This window comes from Typha angustifolia, chromosome 6 (genome assembly GCF_048772165.1).
Source record: "Typha angustifolia cultivar Huaian chromosome 6, ASM4877216v1, whole genome shotgun sequence".
Taxonomy (NCBI): Eukaryota; Viridiplantae; Streptophyta; class Magnoliopsida; order Poales; family Typhaceae; genus Typha; species Typha angustifolia.
Window position 1 is genome coordinate 3,008,238 of NC_133244.1, and position 24,410 is coordinate 3,032,647.

General features: G+C 37.0%; 1 pseudogene; it reads right to left on the minus strand.

The window, feature by feature from the left end:
• Positions 1 to 81: 81 nt before the first annotated feature.
• LOC140761212 (uncharacterized) lies at positions 82 to 23,933 on the minus strand (annotated as a pseudogene).
• Between the last annotated feature and the right edge of the window lie 477 nt (positions 23,934 to 24,410).

Sequence of the window (24,410 nt, forward strand, 5' to 3'; positions counted from 1 at the left end):
TATGCAAAATGTCCTCTCAACAACATTATGTTGTTGGGCGTGGCGATGATTAAATAAATCTCTTGGGCTTGTGTGAAAACTTTATCGACATTGATACTCACTTAAATGATATCTAGTTCCTTTATAAGGAGCCAGATATTCTTTTGTGTTTGTATAGCCAGCATTAACAAGATAATATTTTCCTTTAAATATATTACTTATTAATTAGTCATCGAAAATAGATGCCAAATATAAAGAATTTTGACTTTATTATAAACTATGCATACTGACAAGCATAGTGAAATTTCATATTGATATTACATCACGTAAAACTGCCATATCAGAAGCACTACCTTCCTAACATGGTAATAGAAATAAGAATTTCATATCGAAATTTACTACACCCATCACATTTTGAAAAGTTTCCCCTTTACAATTGCATGTTACAGATTGCCGATCTCTACTAACAATCCCTTTTATATTAAGTGCCGTCTATTGCCAATAGTATTCCGTATATAACTATTAATTAGCTCAACAATATATCATCTTTATGAAAACATGATAAAACAAGTAATAAGACAAAAAATAATAATTTTTATTACCATAAAGTATGGATAGAATAAAGAACTTGACACAATCCTTGGATGAACAGCAACATCAGGGGGTGGTAGTTGAATAAAAATATGACCCATAGCACAAATACCATCAAGAACTTCATTAAAATATCAGCTAATAGTGGCTCCTGAGTGTTGAAATTTCTCTGAAAGAGTTCTATTTGATACACCATGTGCTACACAATATAAAAAAATACCTAGTTACTCATTGGTCAAGATTTGTGTGTTTCGAATCAAACCTCTTTCTTCCGAGGCTTAACACAATAATGTAAAAGTTTCCATGGTCTTTCGATACTCATCAATACAACGATTTGGATGACCACGTAAGATATCAATCAATAAATCTTGACCAATAAAAGGCCTAGTTGTAACACCCAAATCCTAAACACGTGTATGACACGAGCCCACACGGCACATGCAAGACACATGACAACTCAGTTAGATGTCGACAATTAAATAAACTTGTATCAACACCATAATTTTATCGACATATAAACCAAGAAGAACTCAAGACTACCAACAATATACAGATAATTCCTAATAGGGCCCCACACAGGCTACAACACATCATCAATAGTATTTCACTATTACATATACATATATACATAATTTAACAAGTACAAAATCACCTGCTAAAATATAAGATAGAGGTAAAGACATTCTGAAATGTCAACTGATACACCATATAACATAACGTATCTAGCGTATAACATTAACCACACTCTCTAAGAGAGTATCTTGCTCCACTCGCTCACTTGGGTTTTTGGAAAGGACAAAAATAAAAAGAGTCATGAGCTAAAAGCTCAGTAAATAAATCTTACCTCGAATCAATGATGCTAAATAAAGAGTAAATTATGTACTAGATAATATGAATAAAAAAGAAACATGATGCCATGTACATATATATATATCCCCGATGATATATACATAAATAAAATCAATTCTCATGAATGGCCATATTATATCCTTAACCAAAAATATATCTCATGATGAAATTATAATATAACATAATCGAATATAACAACATATGATGTATAACAACCATGATGTAGTGATACGAGTCACATAAATGATGATGCATAATGCATGCCAACCACTAGATAATTGTGTATGTCAGAACCGGATATAATCCACATATCTCTCACTAGCATAGTCATTTGTCTCAACTCTAAATATCATCTTCCATGCTGAACTACGGTACCCAACCCCAAACTCAATACACATCATGCCACAAGCTCAAAACATACTTTGTCATAAGCTAAGAGTATCTCTGGAGATAAATCATACCCTACTATACACTAAAGGTATATCAATGATAGTTGTACCTTATCATACGCTAAGAGTACAACCATCAATCATCACCATACTCTGTCATACGCTAAGAGTATGTCCAGTACCAGTCCGGATCAAATACTGTTCCAGCCATCACATCACATACATCAATATTTTCATAATTTTCTAATATATGATAGATCATATGCATATCCAGTACTACAACAGATCATGTAACTCAGAAATTTAGAAGGTAAAGAAGCCAAGAGAAAGATGATGCAATGCAAAATCCAATCATGCATCTAACACATACATACTCATTCTAGTTTATCACATGCACACTCATGGTAGAAATCATCTCGACATAAAACCATAACAGTATAGTCATCTTCAATTATCTTTATATATCACCAATGTACTCATATCCTAGATCAGCCTAACCAAATACATGATAAAATATTCTGTACTAAAATCATCTCTAGATAAAGTCATATAATCATGCTAGAGGCCAAAACATACATATATATAATTATATAATATATCATAATTTGAGAAAGACGTCTAGGAAATAAGACTACTCACCACTATTGTATTTATTAAACAACCACTCGTTCACACTGCTACTACAACAATCAGGCCTTGATAGCTAAGTCCAAGGGGTCTTGAACAAGGGGATCAGAATCTGAAATTATTTATAACATATAATATCAATCTTTCTATTAATTAAAATTAACCCGGCTAAAAGATCATTTCTCGTAATCATATACTCTTCATTCCTATATTTGTTTTGTTATCTATTAACCATAATTATATTATCTAATAGTGTATTTGAAACATAATTATCTACCTATCATTCTCTTTGATAATTAAGAAAATAAGAATTAAGTTACTACAATTAATTACACAAGAATAATTACTATACCTAGCTAGGATTAATATAGTAATTTATGTTGTAGGTATTTTGCTAAACATGATATAATTAGATTTAATTCATATAAATTAAATACATTAGATTAACTAAACTAATTAAATAACTAATAACATAATCAAATATAATTTAAATAGTAATCAATAATATGTATATATTTATATTTATATTTAAAAAAATTATACATAGTGCTGGGCTCAGCCTAGCACCTCAACGTAGCAGGTGCTGGGTTGAGCTTAGCTCCTTGTTGTAGGGTGCTACCCGAGAGGAGAAAATAAGGGGAGGAGGAGGAGGAGGAGGAGGAGAAGAAGAAGAAGAGGAAGAAGAAGAAAAGGAGAAGGGGGCTGGGCTGTAGGGGAGGGGTACGGTTGCTGGTGGCCACTCAGTTGCTAGCCTCTCACCGATAGGTCAAACCTCTAATAGTTCCGAGAGGAAACCGAGAGAACCAAAGAGAGAGAGAGAGAAAGAGAAGGAAAGAGAGAGGAAGTTAGAGAGAGAGATGGTCATGCGGCAGCAGCGGAGTGGCCAGTGGGCGAGGTCCCATCTCCACACATCGCCACGACGTGGAGAAAAGTGGCTCAGTGGAGGTGTGTAGCAGCTCTATCGCTACCACGGCATGCACAGCATGCTGGGCACGAGGACGGTCGTGTCATGCCCAGCAATTATTATTATTATTATTATTATTATTATTATTATTATTATTGTTTTTTTTGCAAGGCCTAGGTTTAGGCCTATGGTGGGAGGAACTAATATCCTCTACAAGTTGTTCTACAAATTTATCAAGTTGATTTGATATTAATGAGTCTGTATTCACAGTACTAACTGATGGTTCAGTATCTGATGGGCTACTTTCTGTATTATAATGCATATCCACTTCTTCTTGATTGGATTCCATGTGAGTAATTTCCTATATTTCCCAAAAGGTAACGGAGGCGTGCAAAGGTTTCCTCAGACTGGACGGAGATTGGCCCTCGAGTGCAAAGGTAGGATTCCATGTGAGTAATTTCCTATATTTGTCGATTAACAAGTAAATTTAATACCCATACCAAGAAGTTGCTGTGCTACGGACATAATTTCTTTTATGTCCTAAATATGGCATGTATGTTGTTCAAACTTCATCTTTTCAAAATATATCTTCTCCAACTTATAGTTCACCTTTCTATCTGAAAAAAACCCATAGATACATGTATGTATCTAACCTTTAGGTAATGATATTGTTTGTTCGCTTAAGTAAAAGTTGGAAGAAATATTAAAAATGAAAGTAGAGATGAACACCAAGATTTTAACGTGGAAAAACCCAAACGGAAAAAAAACTACGGATCCAAACTTGGATCAAAACCAATCACTAGAATATTAGCAGTTACAAGACTGACTCACAAAACAACCCGTCGATTCAAATGACTTTGTTCCTCTCAGTCTTGCTTGTTAGAACCCACGATTCACTGCTTCTCGTGATTGAAGTCCAAACTCAGTAGCCCTCGAGATTGATCTTTCGTTTAGATAGCCCTTAAGACAAAGATTCAGATTTGTAGATGAGAAGGACCTTGTTAGTTGAAGAACCGATATAGCCTCAAGAAGTCTCATTCAATAATGCTTCTTCAACCACCCTAAAGATAGGGCATCACAATCCTTATATATGATCTCAAGATAGAGCCAAATCTAAGTCTTATCCGTACTCACAAAAGTATAAGATAGAGCCAAATCCAAGTCTTATCCGTACTCACGAAAGTTCAAGATTTTTAAACTTCGTTGGTGCATTCGAACGCGGCTCGGATGCATTCGAACGGCATAACTTGATCTCATCAACTTTGCTCCAATAATTTTGCAATTCTTCAAATCAGAGATTTTCTAGACTTGTGTAAAACTCATATACATGTAAAAAATATACTTAGAATATTTTGTACACAATTGCCAACAATTAGAAATCTAACAATCTCCCCCTTTGGCAATTTGTGACAAAACAACTAGATTACAAGATATTACAAAGAATTCAAAATGAGCATTCAACAAGTCTAGAAGATTTCGCATTTCAATCCCTGCAAATAATAAAAATATACCAATCCAAGATCAAGTGAAAATAACTTGAAATGAATAACAATCCAAACACAAGTTATCAAACAAGCATAAGTTCAAAAGTACTTAAGCAAAGTTATTATGCAGTAAACATAAACCAGTAAACTCTAATAAACTCCCCCTACACTAGTAAACTCCTAAGCTTTAAACTTGCGTCTAAACTCACCACACACCACACACTACACACTCTCCTCCTTTTTGACACAAATCGTTAACACGGAGTCGAGGTAGACGAAGAATCGTCAACACGGAGTCGAGGTAGGTGACAAAGACGGCCTTAGTTTCTTAGTAACTGTAGCTTTTTTTTAGGCATTCTAGAGAAGGAAAAAAGTTGTAAGATTCAACATATGCCCAAAGCATACAAAAAAATAATAAGAAATCCAAAAATTCTAGAAACCATGAAGACCCTAAGTGAAATCCATCTTCCACTTGAAAATGCTAAGTTATCACGTTCAATCGCACAAGAAACATCAAGATATTAACTTTAACGTGATCAAAACTCGAAACCGCACGAAATCAATCAAGATCAAGACACTTAATTGAATAAAAAATAAGAAATTTGAGGAATGATCATACCTCGCAAAAAGTGAAGAAAATCTTGGAGTTTAGGCCAAAAGACTTTTAGATCCGAAGGAGAACTACCCTCTAAAAGGGTTTGAAGTGAAAATTTTGATGAAAAAGATGAAGATCTTGAAGATTTGGGAGGGAGAAAATAAAGGGTTTCTAGGGTTTGGAAGATGGAAGATGAAAACCCTTGGGTTCGGACGTAATATTTAAAGAACCCCCGAGTGTATTCAAACACACTAGTCTGCGTGTTCGAACGCGCTGAGTTCGAACTCAAAAATCTTGAGTTCGAACGCCATTTTTTTTAAATCAGTAAAAACAAAAAAAATCTTTTTGGAGATACACTTCTAAAAAAAGTTCAAAATAGATTCAAGACATTAAATATGACAATCAAATGAAATAAGTCATACACAGATCAATCAAATCATCAAGAGCATATTATAATCAATTCTAATGTATCACTTAAAATTAAATTAATCTTGATTGATCATAACAATAAGTATATGCAAGTTGAGCATAGATAACATGAAACTATCTTCTTAAACAAACTTTCCTATTTAACCAATGATGCAACACAGTAGTCAAACCGACTTAGTATAGAAAGTTTTGCACTTTTCGACTTATTCTCCATAATGTGACAAGAATTTTTCCTGTAATTTTTTTTACTGAAACATATAGGTGCAATGATGGCTTTCACACATGAGTAGGTAGCCATTTTCTTGTTATACAAATCAAACAATATGTAACAAGATATTCACATATATTATTCATTTTTTTTGAATTTGCAAACAATGTACTGAGTCAAACTAGACTCTAAACAAGACGGCTTTCACACTAACTCATTGTAGCCCTTTTCATTGATCTTTTGTGAACATATTTTTGATGACTAAGCATGAGGTCAAACTGTGCAAATCAAATTTAATAGTAAGCTATTTAAAAAAATAATTCATGATATCATGCTCACTCAAGAATACACATACGTTATGAGTGCATTAAATTTGGTTTTATTATTATAGAAGTTGAGGGAGTCAAAATAAAAAATGATACAATATACTACAAGATGACAAAATTGACTATAATAACTCATAATCAAGTAAAAAATTATATTTCTATGTCAAGCATATATTATTGAATCTAGGAGTGCATCAATTTTTTTATGACAAAGACTCTCGACAAATCTGAAACTAAAACCAAAGAAAATTTCAGAGTAAAAGAAAACCTAAAAAAAACGAAAACGAAATAAAAAGAAACTCGCAAACTAAAAACACAAATCCCAATAAAATTAGTTCAAAGCACAAATCCCTAAAGAAGTACAAAGATACTCAAATCTCTGTAAATCCAAAGGTTTTGTAAACAAATCACCCAACTGTTTCTCTGTCTCAACATGTTCCAGTATTATTATTTTGTCTTCAACTAACTCGCGTATAAAATGATGTCGGATGTCTATATGTTTTGTACGCGAGTGTTGAACAGGATTTTTCGATATATTGATAGCACTCATGTTGTCACAATAAAGCACCATAGTATCTTGTTCAATGCCGTAATCTTTGACCATCTGTTTCATCTATAGTAACTGAGAACAATAACTCCCTACTGCAATGTATTCGGCCTCCGCAGTAGATAAAGATATCAAGTTTTGTTTCTTATTGTGCCAAGCAACCAGATGGTTTCCAACATAAAAACATCCACCTGAAGTACTTTTTCTATCATCACATGAACCTGCCCAATCAGAATCCGTATATCCCGATATGATAGCACCCGAGTCATAAGTAAAACAGATATCTAAATCAACTGTGCCACTGACATATTTTATGATACGTTTCACAACAAACAAATGAGTCTCCTTAGGTTCAGACTGAAACCTAGCACACACACCGATACTAAATGCAATATTTGGTCTACTAGCAATTAAGTACAAAAGACTATCAATCATGCTCCTATATAGTGTCTGATTAACACTTTTTCCTAAAGTGTATTTTCTTAGTTTGGTAGTTATACTTATAGGAGTTCTAGCATGTTTTGCATTGTTACATTTCAGATTATGTGAAGTTTTAACAACATAGCAATTATTAGATGTTCTAGATCCAAAACATATAATATTACCATCATGATCTAAAATAGTACAATCATTTTTGAAGAATTTTACCTCATAACCTTCATCACAAAATTGATTGATGCTTAGTAGATTTACTTTCAAGCCCTTAACATAAAGAACATTTTCGAAACTAGGAATCCCTGAAGTACTTACCTTTCCTTTACCTATTACTTTGGAAGAGTTACCATATCCAAATGTCACAACTCCCTCTTCATGTTCTTCGAGATTAGAAAATAAGGATTTGTCGCCTGACATATGTCTTGAACAGCCACTGTCTAAATACCACAAGTCAGAATTTAAAGCTTTCAAGGTAGTATGTACAACATAACATTTCAAGTCACTTTTCTTGACCCATATGGCCTTTGTTTTCATCCCATAAATGAAAGCAATTCTAGGTTTTTACAAAAATTTACAATGGGGTCGAATATGCCCTAGAATGCCGCAATGAAAGCATGTTGGAACAAACCCTTTTCTACTCACCTTTTGTCGAGGAGTATGACTAAAGCTTACCTTTGGTGCCATTGAAGAGTTACCAGTTTGTTGATTGAACTTCAGTTTAGAGATATTTATTCAGGATTGTTTTAAAAAAGCGGTTGATGATCTCAGGTTTTCTTCCTTTTGTATACCTGTAGAAACAAAGACAGTTTTATTATTATTTGAATTACTAGTGTATCAAATACCATACCTGTCTTTTTTAGAAATCTAAGATTTTAATATCTTGTCAAGTTTGTTATTCCCTTTAAGAAATGTCACTTCCTTCTACAATCGCTCTAGTTCAATTTTATCAGCCTTCATCTTATTTTTTGCATTGTCAAGTTGTTCAGAAAGGTCTTTGGCACGTTCAAGTTCCAATTTGTACTTCTCTAAAAATTGATTTCTTTCTGGTTCAATTACCTTGAGTCGTTGAAGTAATCTAAGATTGCTTTTCTTGAGTTTAAACGACTCCAGGTACAAGTCATTATATGCCTTTTGAATTTCAGATTCATCTTCCTCAGCTGGTAACATATCCTGATCATCTGAACTATAGGTATCAACAACAGAATCAGTATTAAGTAGAGAAGAGGCAAAAGCTATAAAGTTTTCTTTGTCTTTTTCAGAATCATCATCAGATTCATCTGAGTCATCCCAAGTAACTTTCATAGCTTTACCCTTCCTCTTAAGACGATTAGGGCATTCTTGTGTGATGTATCCAAAACCAGAACATTCAAAACATCGAACTTTATTATCAGAATTTTTATTTTTCTATTTGACATTGTTGTTGCTCACACCTGTATTTGAACTCACAGAATTCTTTTTTTTTACAAAGGCTTTGCTTTTCTCAAGTTTTTCAACATTCAACTTGTTTGGTTTCCAAAAGAATTTATTGAACTTTTTAACAAACATGGCCAACATCTCAACATCTAAATCACCTTCATCATCAGACTCCTCTAAATTTTGTTCAACTGTGGATAGGGCCATCCCTTTGGACTTCCTCGGTTTTGAAAGATTGGACTCAAATGTTTGTAGATTTTCTATCAATTGTTCAACTTTCATAGAATCGATGTCCTTACTTTCCTCAATAGTTGTAACTTTTACTTGAAACCTTTCTAGAAGAGACCTAAGTATCTTATGGACAATTCTGTTTTCAGGAATTTTCTCTCCTAGGTTGAAACAGGAGTTGACTATATCACTCAGCTTTGCATAGAACTCATCAAATGTCTCATTTTTCTCCATACATAGAGTTTCAAAACTAATAGTCAACCTTTGAAGTTTTGAAAGTTTTACAGCCATAGTTCTTTCATGAGTTGTTTCTACGATTGTCCAGGCTTCTTTTGCTATCTCACAAGTAGAAATTCTTCTAAATTCTTCCGAGGAAACACAACTAAAAATTGTATTTATTGCTTTGCTATTCCAGCCAACTTTTCATAATCTGTCTTATCCCATGACTCAATCGGTTTCTCAATAAACTTATCATTCACCATGTATATTGGTGGACTCCAACCGTTCACAATGGCCATCCATACTCGCTCATCTATAGACTTCAAATAAGCTCTCATCCTAGCTTTCCAATATCCATAATTTGATCTATCTAGGATAAGAGGTCTAATAGATGATAGTCTATCTCTATGAAAATCCATGCCTATCTGATCTCTCTCAAAGGGTGAGAGAACCTGCTCTGATACCAATTGAAAAACCCTTACACACACATATGTATCTAACCTTTAGGCAATGATATCGTTCGTTCGCTTAAGTAAAAGTCAGAAGAATTATTAAAAACGAAAGTAGAGATGAACACCAAGATTTTAACGTCGAAAATCCCAAACGGAAAAAAAACCATGGATCCAAACTCGGATCAAAACCAATCAATAGAATATTAGTAGTTACAAGATTGACTCACAAAATAACTCGTTGATCCAAACGACTTTGTTCCTCTCAGTCTTGCTCGTTAGAACCCACGATTCACTGCTTCTTGTGATTGAAGTCCAATCTCAGTAGCCCTCGAGATTGATCTTTCGTCTAGATAGCCCTTAAAACGAAAGATTCAGATTTGTAGATGAGAAGGACCTTGTTAGTTGAAGAACCGATGTAGCCTCAAGAAGTCTCATTCAATAATGCTTATTCAACCACCCTAGAGATAGGGCATCACAATCCTTATATATGATCTCAAGATAGAGTCAAATCCAAGTCTTATCCGTACTCACAAAAGTATAAGATAGAGCCAAATCCAAGTCTTATCCGTACTCACGAAAGTCCAAGATTTTTAAACTTCGTTGGTGCATTCGAACGCGGCTCGGATGCATTCGAACGGCATGACTTGATCTCATCAACTTTGCTCCAATAATTTTGCAATTCTTCAAACCAGAGATTTTCTAGACTTGTGTAAAGCTCATATACATGTAAAAAATATACTTAGAATATTTTGTGCACAATTGCCAACAATTAAAAACCTAACACTATCATTTGTTCTATTTCTTTCTAAAAGGCCTTCTACCAATTTTAGGCATGTATCATCACTAGGGGTTGACTTCTTCTTACCTCGCCTACCTGATCCACTTTGATGTAGCCTCTTACTCTCAGAAGAAGTCTCCTGGCTAGTAGTAAAGTTTAATTTGAACATGCCATCACCACACTGCAAGGTGTCATCGTGTTCCAATTTAACTTCATTTAGTATTAGTGTATCAGAAGAATCACTGCTTTAAATTGTTGTTTGCGCAAACGGTTAGTTGGAGGCAAAAGCACAATTGCTTGTAGCAGTGTCGTTACCCACAAGAAAAAGCAATATCTTCAAAATGTACAAAACCTTTCTCCTGACATCGTCCATAACATTTCCTCAACTAGTCAAAAGTTCAAAAATACATATTAGAAACATATATTTATCCATTCAATATATAAAATTGATATATAAATACTAAAATAAATATATACCTCTATCATCTCTTCCCATGCTTCATCCTTAGGTGCCACCAGTTTCTGCAATATATCATCCCAACCCTATCCGCTTTTCTTTTTTAGCCCCTTGTATTGTCTAAAGATGCTACATAGTGTTTTCCATTTACTTTTTATTTGTTCTCTACTTATCTCATCACCCATCTTTTGTACCCAACCAATGTGTACTATATTCCAACCATCTTTTGTGAAGGTCTTAGCACTCCTTCTCCCTGCGTCATGTTGTTCACGAAGGAGATCGAATATACTAGCATCTTGTTCATTAGTAATTATCATGCCTTGTACTTGATTATGCACCATCTTTCTTCTTTGGCAACTTAGCCCTAATGACCACATTGTCAATAAAAATTTGTATGGGAAAATTGAGGGTTTCTTCCGTGCAATAGAATTAATTCTTTATCAATCAATTTGATGAAGGTCTAACGGTTAAGATCTTTAAGGGTATAATAGGAATGAAAGATATTACCGGTTCAGCAAGTAATTTTTTTTAGATATATAATCTTGCACATTATTTTTTAACAATTATATTATTTTAATATTTTATTAAGTAAAAGACATATATATCATTAACTAAGAGTAATGTATATATATCAAAATAAGGGTATTGATGTCTTTTATAATTAACTTGATGAAAATTTAATTATATTTTATCTTTTTGATTATTTTTTATTATTTACATATATCCCTCATTAGTTTAAGATTGATTTAAATTAAATTTTAATAGATAGAGATAGAGAATTATATTTAAATTGAAGTTTATCTCTAAATAATCAAATTTAAATTATTTAATATTAAATGATATCTCCTATAATTAAGGCATAATTATATTTAAGAGAGAAATCTTAACGTAAGAAAAAAAAACGTGTAGAGCGCTTCTTCCGTACCGTAAAGTTAATTGTTTATCAATCACTTTGATGAAGATATAATGGTTAAGATCTTCAAGGATATAATAAGAAAATCGGGAAGTTAAGCACACGAAATTAATCTTCTTAACTAATATACTCTTTTTCTTATGTAATGTGGTTTTGGAACCGGTACCGGGTATGAAAACTGGCTATTATAGCCGTTGGATTAAGATTATAATTTTTAAAGTTGCATTGAAGTATTTGCCGGGAAAATATCACAGTGCTACACATAAGCAGTACTTACAATTTAGCAGCCAGCTAAATTGACTGAATCACAAATAAAATTCAGATAGTAAAATATGATAGAAATATATATAATCAAAATAGATATACTCACTATGATGATAGTAAGAAAAATATCAAATAGAAAACAAATTACAACTAATCATCAAAATCTATAAAATAAGGATTTTTTGTTGAAAAAAAATTTACTTTGGCTCAATGGAAGTGTCTGAGGGACTTCTCCTTCTAGTAGTAGATAAGGCCGTCGTTGTTGGAACTAGATCTAACCATATCGATCTATTTCTTCTCTTGCGCCAATCATGTGGGACTGTAGTAAGTATGTTGAATAGCTACGACCTTAGTAATTGTTGTACGATGCTATTCACTTTAGCCGTTCCTTGGTCCGAGAGGTCTTCACGACAAGAAATCTCCCTCGGTTGAACTAATGGAGTTGTTGTTACAACGACCGGTGAGGCATTACTGGCAACTTCCAAGTGGTCGTCCACTTTGATGATCGCTACCGCTTGTCGTTTTCTTAGCACCAGTACATGAACAATGCGAATAGGGAAGCTCAGTAGAGATCGAGGGAGGGGAGATAGTGGAAGAGAACGAGAAAAGGGAGATGCTGGAAGAGATTGAGAGAGGGGAGATGCTGGAAGAGATCGAGAATCCCATTCTCTATCAGTTGCACCATACGAGAGAAGATACAGAGAGAGAGAGGAGAGAGTAGAAAGAGGAGAGTTGACAAGACGTGGGATTTGATTGTAGTAAATTGAAGAGTAAAATAGTCATTATATAAAAGTAGGTTTAAAATGTTATTTTGATGAATAGTAGTAATATTCTGGAATAGTATTATTATGATGTTTGGCTGATATTCTAGAATAAGAAGAGATATTTTGAAATAAGCAATTTTGTTATCTCTAAAGTGAATGTGGGCTTATAGAATAAGGGTAGAATAGGCATAAGTATTCTAATTCTTTAATACTAGAAGAAGAGAGCTAATACTAGTATAAGCTATTATAATATTTAGTTCAATACTAATATAAGAGTAATAATTATATTTGATGTGACATAAAGTTAATATTTAAGTATTGAAGAATAATAAATTTGTATTGGTAATTGGTGATGTTTTGTATCAAATGACAAAAGTACCCTTGATTGGCTTATTGTAGTACTAGTAATATATATATTTATCTAAAATTTTAATATTTTTTATTATAATTGTGGACGTAAAAAACTTGATATACCCATAAAGAAAGGAAAAAATCTATTGCACTACAATGTAATGCGAGGTTATAAGCCCGCATTATAGAAATGAACATCGCACCCTATGTAAAATAATCATGCATTGCGATGAAATAATTATATACTATGGAATAATGTGGGGTTATAAGTCTGCACTGCGGAAAAATAACCTCACACACCGGGGTTATAATTTTTTATTATAATTGCGGTTTTACTGAACTCTATATACTTGCAATTATTGTATTTAATAAACACTTCCTCACATTTCTGGGATCAAAATATATTTTACACTTGCCCCACCCCCCCTGTAAAAAATAAAACTTACAACCATACATTGAACAATCCTACTTCTTCGCACTGGCCATTTCCCCATATTCTACTAAACTACTGGTGAATACCCACGCTTTGCTTTTGTATTCCTAGTAAATATCCATGCATTTTGCCATACTGCTAGTGAATACCCACGCATTCCTTTTCACTGCGGGTAAATATCCATGTATCCTGCCGCACTTCTGGTACCCACGTATTCCTTTGCACTACGGATAAATAAGTCTGCACTACATATTGTTACTGATAGATCTAAGCACTACATAAAATAAGTCTACACTATAGGGAAATGTAAGCCTGCACTAACTATCCAAAAATTTATGCATGCATACTTATAAATCATAAAATAAGTCTGCACTACATATTTTTATTGATAAATACTAAGCACTACATAAAATAAGTCTGTACTATAGGGAAATGTAAGCCTGCACTAACTATCCAAAAATTTATGCGTGCATACTTATAAATCATAAAATAAGTTTGCACTGCATATTTTTATTGATACATACCAATCACTATATAAAATAAGTCCGCACTGCCGGAAAATATAAGCCTACACTAACTACCAAAAAATTCATGCATGCATACCTATAAATTATAAAATAAGTCCGCACCAGATAATATTACTAATAAATACTAAGCACTATATAAAATAAATCCACGCTAACTTCCTAAAAAATCATGTGAGCATAGTTATAAATCTGCATACCATAAAGTGACATAATTTTTCCAGGAATGTTTTAGTATAAAATCTCGTGGATTGGAACTCATGGTTAGGGACCCAAATCCGTTAGTATGGAACATTTTCTTTTCAAACCTATTTGGGAATCTCCGGATCTATGCTTAAATCAAGATAGCATGAGAATCATGAAAATGATAGTTGTGACATGCATTTTGTCTTGCTGGGGACTTAAATAAAAATAGCTAAGTGAAGAAGCCAGAATTGCTAGTAATCGTCGGTCAGCCATACGACGGTGAATTCGTTCTCGAGCCTTGTACACACTGCCCATCACACTATGGGAGCTGGCCATGCCCGAAGTCATTACCTTAACCACAAGGAGGGGGATGCCGAGACCCTTTATCATAACTTCTTCTCATTACATACCCTGATCAACTACTGTACTTATAGCATTTACCGCTGCGGCTTGAGCAGCATAGGATGTTCCTCTTCTTGTGCCTTTGAATCTAGAAGTACCAGCAATGGGGATGGAATAGCTGTTGGATGGTTAGGACACCCCATCTTTAAAGATAAAGAAGGGCGTGAGCTTTCTTTACGTCGTATGCCTACGTTTTTTTTAAACATTTCCGGTAATTTTGGTAGATGAAGAGTGAATTGTGAGAGCAGATGTTCCTTTTAGAAGGGCTAAATCAGGGTAAATCCTTAACCCTTCCTCCGCTTACTAATACTACAGAATGTTCTTGTAAATTATGGCCAATACCAGGTATATAAGTAGTGATTTCAAATCCAAAGGTTAATTGTACTCCGGCAACTTTACGTAAGGCAGAGTTTGGTTTTTTGGGGGTGAACTTGGTAAAATGAAATGGTTGAATAATTGAATAAAATTTGACTATACACTAATTATAATTAAATTATATTTATCTAAATTTAGAACTACACTATAAAATTCTATAATTATTATTATTATAAATATACATTTTATTTCTATTTTTGAGAAATTGCAATAGAAAAGAAAAAGGGAGGTTTGTGATGATTTTGAAATCTTTTCTACTAGGTAAGCTATTATCCTTATGCATGAAGATAATAAATTTGGTCGTTGTGGTCGGACTCCTAAGGATTCTTGTGGTTCTGGAGAATCCAGCTACAGGAGAACCAAGAAGGGAGAGCTCTCCCCTTTCTTCCGCCCTACACTTGTAATGGCAATTGGAATGATATTAACTCCTATTTATTTATTATCTGATGTATATTGACCACTCAATAATTAGGTTTCAGATGATAATAAAATCATATGCATTTCTCAACATCTCAATCATCAATGTCAGCTCTATATGTCATCACCATACTAAACCACTATGCATAGTCAATACCTAGTACCCGGTATCAACATCATGCCTGAAGACTCAGAGTATACTCTACCACCCGCAAGGAGTATTTTCTCAAATATAACCATACTTTGCCACCCGCTAGGGTATCAACATTCATTTAGACCAGGCACCCTTCTAGCTGATAGAAACCTCGTGAGGATAACTCGCCACATATGCCATAGTGAACGGTATGTGTCCGAATGTCTGCTACGCACACAGACTAATAACCTCGGACGTAAGGCCAACATGATCGCGATTATGTTGAGTAATCAATTATCTCTAGGCATGCCTTAGCCCTCGCGCCTACACGAGTATCCTCACGGTTTCTATCAACTATCCTATCAATTACATTTTATGTTTTCTTTCTAAATGACAGATCATATGCATATATCTAGTACGATAACAAGTCAATACATAATAGGAATTTAGGTGGAACAGGAATCAAGAGAAAAATGATGCAATGTAGATCAACTGCATACGCATGCTATAGATCAACTGGACGTAAAATTATAACAGTATAATTATCTCTAATCATCTATATATATCACCATCAAACATATATCTAAGATTAGCCTAATTACATGTATGATAAAAATATGCTCGATTGTAATCCTTTCTAGATAAAGTCATATAATCATGCTAGAGACCAAAACACGCATGTACATAATATATAATATAACCTAATTTGAGAAAGGCGTCTAGCGAATAAGACTACTCACTCTTGATTAGAAGACGCAAACCACGTATCCCTCATATCTGGCAACCGAGTGACAACTCATCGCTAACAGGATTCACGGGGTCTTACATAAGGGGTTTGGAATCTGAAAATATTTAAGTAGTATGATGTTAGCCATTTATCAGAATTAATTTATATAAAATATGATGATTTATTAGGTTTAGAATTCCTCTTTTTATATTTTATTAAATATCTAGATTTAATTATAGATATAATTTTGGTAATATAAATATGTTATTATTATAAAATGCTATCTATGGAATAAGAATAAAAGGTTTGTTCTTTTTATATAAAAGTAGTCTAAGTATTTAATCATAAAATAGTAATAAGAGGCTTATATATATAATTATAAAAATATAAGTATAGATAAAACCTAATTATAGTTAATCTTTGCGGTTCTTACTCTTTACTTTAATAATCGCTAAATACAGGTAAAATAATTATTATCTGGTCATATAAAAATAATTATCAAAGTTTAGTATTTTATTTTTATACAAAATAGTATATATCAATAAGGTGCTAGAAATACATTATATATATATATATGTATATTATGAAGGGTATATTTGTAAATCTCATGACTATAATTAAAGAAGCTAAGTATTAATCTATTATATGCAAGTAATATTATATGTAAATAATACAATTAGTTGTCTATAATATAATAAACTATTAATTCTACTAATTATAATTAGCTAAGAATAATATTACTCAATATATATATATATAATTTTCTATTTAAACTAATTGCATTAACTATATAAAATACTTAGTTAAAAAGGAAAAAGAAATAAAGCTAAAATAAAGCCCTTGACACATGCAGTTAGGAGACAGCAATCGAGGTGGGAGGAAAAGAAGAAAGGAAGAAGAAGGAGAAAGGAAAGGAGGGGCTCAGTCTGATACGATTCGGACTTCACCGACGTCGTCTCGAGTTTGGATTGAGTTTTAGGATAAGATTGAGTTTTAGGATAAGATTGTGTTTTAGGATAAGATTGAGTTTTAGGATAAGATTGTGTTTTAGGATAAGATTGAGTTGTTGGTTAGCCTATAAAAGTATGTGTAGGGCAACCAAAATTATTATTGATTATTGAGAATTGAGTTTGCCTTGCCTCCTTCATCTTCTTCGCTCTCGTTCCCTCAATCTCCCCGGCGGCGCCGCTTCTAATCTCCCTCGACAGGCCAATCACCCTAGTCCCTTAGGAGTGGCCCTCTTCTCCCCCTTCTTCCAATTTATCCATCGCTATCCCTAACCTTTCCATCATCCATAACCCTTCCACCATCACTTTTACACCGGTGCCACCCCATCAACACCGGCCCTCCACAATCCACCATTACCCAGGATTTCGTGCCTTCATCCACGGAATCCAAAAACAGAGTATCCTGACGTTCGTCCACGAAACGAACGATATCTCGAGATCCCCAACTCCGATTCGCCTCAAACTAGATCCGTTGGAAAGCTCTTTTCCGGGCTTACAACATATCAAAATTTCACAGCGATCCAACGGCGGGATATTTCGGGATCTTATCTCAAAGTTCCATGCAAGATCGTAACAATCTGGTATCAGAGCCATAGCACCAAAAGAGGGTTCGTATCAATCTGGTATCAGAGCCTATAGCCGAGGAAGGATCGTAACAAGCTGGTATCAGAGCCATAGCACCAAAAGAGGGTTCGTATCAAGCTGGTATCAGAGCCACCGTTCCTCGGACAAGCGCTTCCAATGACGATCACTCGATCTAATAGGAATACGGAAGAACCTAGCGTTCTATCCATGTTGGGGTCTATTTCCAAACAGATTGCCATCAACAAGCAAATAATGATGGAGATGATGCAGGAAATACGGGCATGGACGAAACCTTTTTCAACAAGCAAGGCAATCACAAGACAGCATTGGGAACCCTCCACAACATACCCAACATCCTCCACGGCCTCCCCGTTCATCACAAAAATAGGGGAAAGTTCGGCTATCCAGCAAGAGCGAGATTCTACACCTCGACCTATGGTCAGCCGCAACGAACTGCCACCAACTACAATGAGATCTGCAACCATTGTAGCAGCCCTCGGAACCTCCACATCTTCCCATGCACCGGAGACCTTGTCGACAAATCGCGAAGTGCTGGCTACGCCACACCTGGTCGCTGGATATCCCTCATCAGGAATCCTCATCGGTGGTGAAGGAGATGATCCAAAACCGCGAATTTCGACACTTGGGCTGCCTTTCACCAGCTCCCTTTGCAACCACCGTGAGTCGGCAACTAAGAAGAAATCGCATATGGCCTCCAGCGATTTTTTACCATTCTCCTCGGTCAATCGACAGTCGACCACGACAGCTTCGTCACCGGTGATGACGTTGCAGCTCCCTGCCAAGCTACAACTCAAAGGAGAAGGCCACGATCTTCCACCCATGGCAGCTGAAAGTGCAGATGTGGCTGGACATCGAGGAGAAGAAGTTGAGGAGCAACAACACGTGGAGGACACGAAGGCCGAAATCTCCCTCGACGCCTATTCGGGGACAGCCGCACCAAAGACCTTGCGGGTGAACGGTGTAATCAAGAAAACCACAGTGAGAATCTTGATTGACACCGGGTCCACCCACAACTTCATTGACATGAGGCTCCTTAGGAAGATTGGGCTCGAGTCGGAACCCACGGAAGGGTTCGATGTGACGATTGGAGATGGCACCACCTTGCGAGCAGATTCTATTTGTGGAGGTGCAGAATTGAAGGTGCAAGGCCAAACTTTCACATTGGATCTTTATCCATTGGCCTTGCAAGGTGCCGATATTGTTTTAGGGACCCAATGGCTTCGGAGCTTGGGGCCCGTGACCTTTGATTTTACAAGCCTCACATTGACTTTTTGGAGAGATGATCAGAGAGTATTGTTGGATGGAAGTAAACCGCTGCTTGAACTTCCAAAAGAAAGGGGGCTCGCTTCTTTCTCGGCACCCACTTTTCCTTTCTTTTCAGATCTACGAAGAGCCAGTGCAGAGGATAGTGATCTGGTCCGACTCATGGAGGAGTTGAGAGCGAACCCCTCAAGCAACCCCGAGCACGAGGAGCGCAATGGGTTAGTACTAGAGCACGGGCGAATCAAGGTACCCCGAAACGAAGAGCTACGGAGGCTATTGATGGCACACTTCCATGATACTCCTATAGCAGGTCATGAAGGGGTATTACGTACTTACAAGCGGCTGGCCCAAAACTGTACTTGGACTGGGATGAAGACGGACGTGAAGAAGTATGTGCGTGAATGTCAAATCTGCCAACGAGCCAAATCGGAGGCACTCAAGCCTAGCGGGCTACTGCAACCACTACCGATACCAGAGCGTATTTGGGAGGATATCTCCATGGACTTCATCGAGGGGCTGCCGGAAGTTCGAGGACAATCGGTGGTGTTTGTTGTGGTGGATAGACTGAGCAAGTATGCACATTTCATAACATTGTCTCACCCGTTTTCAGCAAAAAGGGTTGCTGAAATTTTTGTTCGGGAAGTGGCACGCTTGCATGGGATGCCTAGGACGATCGTGTCAGACCGGGATCGCATCTTCATAAGTGAGTTTTGGTCCGAGTTCTTCAGATTGCAAGGGACTCAAATCAATCTTAGTTCAGCTTATCACCCCGAGACGGATGGCCAAACCGAGGTGGTGAATCGTGGACTAGAGCAATACTTGCGATGCTTTGTGGCGGATCGACCAAAGGATTGGGTCAAATTTCTTCCCTGGGCTGAGTGGTCATACAATACCGCTCATCACTCAAGCATTGGCATGACCCCATTTGAGGCGGTTTATGGGCGCACTCCCCCTGTCTTGCGTGCCTACGATAGACTCGCGGCGACGGATAGGACTGAGCTTGACTTGAAGCTTGCTGATCGAGATGAAACATTGAGACGGCTCAAGACTCACCTAGCCACAGCACAAAACCGCATGAAGCAAACGCATGACAAAGGCAGACGTGAGCGAGAATTTGAGGTGGATCAATTGGTGTTCGTTCGAGCTCAACCGTATCGACAATCCACATTGAGGCCAATTTTGAACCAAAAGTTGGGATACAAGTACTATGGTCCGTACCGAGTGCTACAACGAATCGGTCCAGTAGCTTACCGATTGGACCTACCTGAAGGAACCAGGATACATCCCGTCTTCCATGTCTCGGCATTGAAGGCCCAGATCGGGCCTAACCATGTAGTGGGTTCGACCTTACCCGAACCAATGGAGGAAGATGGCTCCAATGAGCCGGTTCGAGTCCTAAGTCGTAGGAGAAGACGCCAAGGATCCAGATTACAGACTGAAGTGCTGATTGAGTGGTTGGGCAAACCTACTGACGAGTCTACATGGGAGCTAGAGGCAGACATCATGGATCGCTTCCCAAATTTCAAACCTTGAGGACAAGGTTGCGGAAGCGTGGTGGATTGATACGATTCGGACTTCACCGACGTCGTCTCGAGTTTGGATTGAGTTTTAGGATAAGATTGAGTTTTAGGATAAGATTGTGTTTTAGGATAAGATTGAGTTTTAGGATAAGATTGTGTTTTAGGATAAGATTGAGTTGTTGGTTAGCCTATAAAAGTATGTGTAGGGCAACCAAAATTATTATTGATTATTGAGAATTGAGTTTGCCTTGCCTCCTTCATCTTCTTCGCTCTCGTTCCCTCAATCTCCCCGGCGGCGCCGCTTCTAATCTCCCTCGACAGGCCAATCACCCTAGTCCCTTAGGAGTGGCCCTCTTCTCCCCCTTCTTCCAATTTATCCATCGCTATCCCTAACCTTTCCATCATCCATAACCCTTCCACCATCACTTTTACACCGGTGCCACCCCATCAACACCGGCCCTCCACAATCCACCATTACCCAGGATTTCGTGCCTTCATCCACGGAATCCAAAAACAGAGTATCCTGACGTTCGTCCACGAAACGAACGATATCTCGAGATCCCCAACTCCGATTCGCCTCAAACTAGATCCGTTGGAAAGCTCTTTTCCGGGCTTACAACATATCAAAATTTCACAGCGATCCAACGGCGGGATATTTCGGGATCTTATCTCAAAGTTCCGTGCAAGATCGTAACAATCTGGTATCAGAGCCATAGCACCAAAAGAGGGTTCGTATCAATCTGGTATCAGAGCCTATAGCCGAGGAAGGATCGTAACAAGCTGGTATCAGAGCCATAGCACCAAAAGAGGGTTCGTATCACAGTCGCTACTGGCTAGCCAGCGGCTAGCCTCTCACTGACGGCTCAGTTTCGGCGAACCCGAGAGAGAAAGAGAAAGAAAAGGAGAGAGAGAGAGAGAGAGAGGAGGAGGAGAAGGAGGAGGAGGAGGAGGAAAGAGGCTCACCGGCATTAGTGGAGGTGGCGACGACGGTGGCAAGCCAATGGGGCGATGGCAGTAGTAGAGAGAGAGAGAGAGAGAGAGGAGAGTGAGAGAGAGAGATCGAAAGAGAGAGAGGAGAGAAATTAAAGAGAGAGAGGCAGTGGGGAGGGAGGCCGCGGCGGCGGCTACAAGGCCTACCGTGCCAGCTGGCTTGGCTAGTTTGGTCGGGCCAGCGGCTGGGGCGCGTGGCACCCTCCCCTCCTGCCACGTCGTGCCATGCAATAATTTAATATATTTTTATTATTTTTTTAGGGCTAAGTTGTTACAAATCGAACCAAGTTGGGTCGTATTAGAGACCTGAGGCATGTAGGTACAATTGACTAGGATTATTTTGAGCTGGTACAGGAGATCATACTAACTCGATGCGACATCACTGGTGGGCTAATTTTGGATCATGGGCCCACATGCCTAGGGACTTGAAGGCACATCGCTGGCTGTTGGAACATTTCCATGACACTCCAACACTTCCATAGGCCACAAAGGGATGCTAATATCTACAAGCGGTTTCTCAAAGCTGTAGTTGAATGAGAATGAAGGCGGATGTAAAGCATTACATTAAGGAGTGTCAAATTTGCTAACAAGTGAAGATGGAGTTTCTCAAGCTAGCTGAATTACTCCAACATTGCTAATTTCAGAGTAGATCTGAGAGGACATATCAATGGATTTCATAGAGCTTGAGGTCTGAGGGTACTCAATGGTTTTGATGGTTATTTAAAGCTTCTTTCACTTTCCATAAATCAATCAAAAATAGATTTGCAATAGGATATGAACTTCCCGAGATAATTTGAGTAACATCATAATATTTCTTCAGAAATTCACATACTTTTACAGCTTTAAACCAATCATTTTCTGATAAGACACACTTTGGAGGATGTCTACTAATACATCAAATAAGATAACTCATCTAGCGTATGACACTAACCACACTCTACTCTTTACCCATTGGCAAGACCTCTGAGGAAGTCTCCTGCTCCACTCGTTCACTTGGATTTTTGAAAAGAAGAAAACAAAGAGAGTCATGAGCTAAAGGCTCAGTGAATAGACCTTACCCTAAATCAATGAATAAGACTACTCACAACCATAGCAGTTACCAAACAACCACTCGTTCACACTGCTAGGACAACGATCTAGCCTCGATAGCTAAGTCCACGGGTCCTTGAACAGGGGGGTCGGGATCTTAAATTATTTATAACAAATAATGTCAGTCTTTCTATTAATTAACTTAACCCAGGTAAAAGATAATTTCTTGTTGTAATCATGTACTCTTCATTTCTATATTTATTCTGTTATTTATTAACCATACTTATATTATTTAATAGTGTATTTAAAACATAATTATCTGCCTATTATTCTCTTTGATAATTACGAAAAATAAGAATTAAGTTATTGCAAATAACTACGCAAGAATATACGTACATAACCCTAATAATTACAATTACCTACCTAGGATTAAAATAGTAATTTATGTTGTAGGTATTTTGCTAAACATGATATAATTAGATTTATTTAGTAACTATGATGTAATTAGATTTAATTCATATAAATTAAATACATTAGATTAACTAAACTAATTAAATAATTAATAATATAATAAAAAATTTGAATAGTATCAATAATATGCACCTTAACCTAGCAAGTGCTGGGCTGAGCCCAGGGCCCAGCACCTCGCAGCAGTGCTACCCGAGAGAAGGAAAGAAGGGAAGGAGGAGAAGGAGAAGGAGAAAAAGGGGAAGAAGAAGAAGAAGAAAAGGAAGGAGAAAATGGGGAAGAGGGTTGTGCCGCAAGGGAGGGGTATGGCCGCTGGTGGCCACTCAATGGTCGGTCTCTCGCCGGTGGCTCAAACCTCCGGTGGTTCCAAGAGGAAACTGACAAAGAGAAAGAGCAAGAGAGAGAGAGAAAGAGAGAGAGAGAGAGAGAGGCTCATCGATGGACAGAAGGGCCGACAACGGCTTTTCCAGGCGACTGATGACTACTGGTGCACTAGAGGGAGGGAGAGAGAGAGAGAGCTAGAGAGAGAAAGAGGTTGGGAAAATATGGGGAAAAGAGAGAGAGAAAGTATATTAGAGAGAGAGAGATAGAGAGAAAAGGTCACACGGTGGTGGCGAAGTGGCCGGTGGGCCGGGTCCCACCTCCACGCATCGCTGTGGTGTGTAGAAGCGTGGCTCAGTGGAGGTGCATGGCAGCCCAATCGCTGCCACGACAATTAGGGCATGCTGGGAACAAGGCCGGCCACAACGTGGCCAGTTGCGTCGTGCCCAGTAGTTTTAGTTTGTTTTTTTTACCTTATTTGGATTATTACATTTTTCTTTCCCCACTTATAAAAATTTCGACCTCGAAATTTATATACCTCTAAACAATTCTAGATATTTGGATCGTATCTCATCTTCACGTTCCCAAGAAGCCTCTTCTACTACATGGTTTCTCGAGAGGATTTTTACTAAAGGTATAACTTTGGTTCTTAGTACTTTATCTCTTCTAGCAAGGACTTTCACAGGCTGCTCTTCATATGATAAATTTTGCTGCAGCTGAACAGGTTCATAATGAATCACATGCGAAAGATCTGATATATATTTTCTTAGTACTGACACATGGAACACATTATGAATTTGAGCTAAG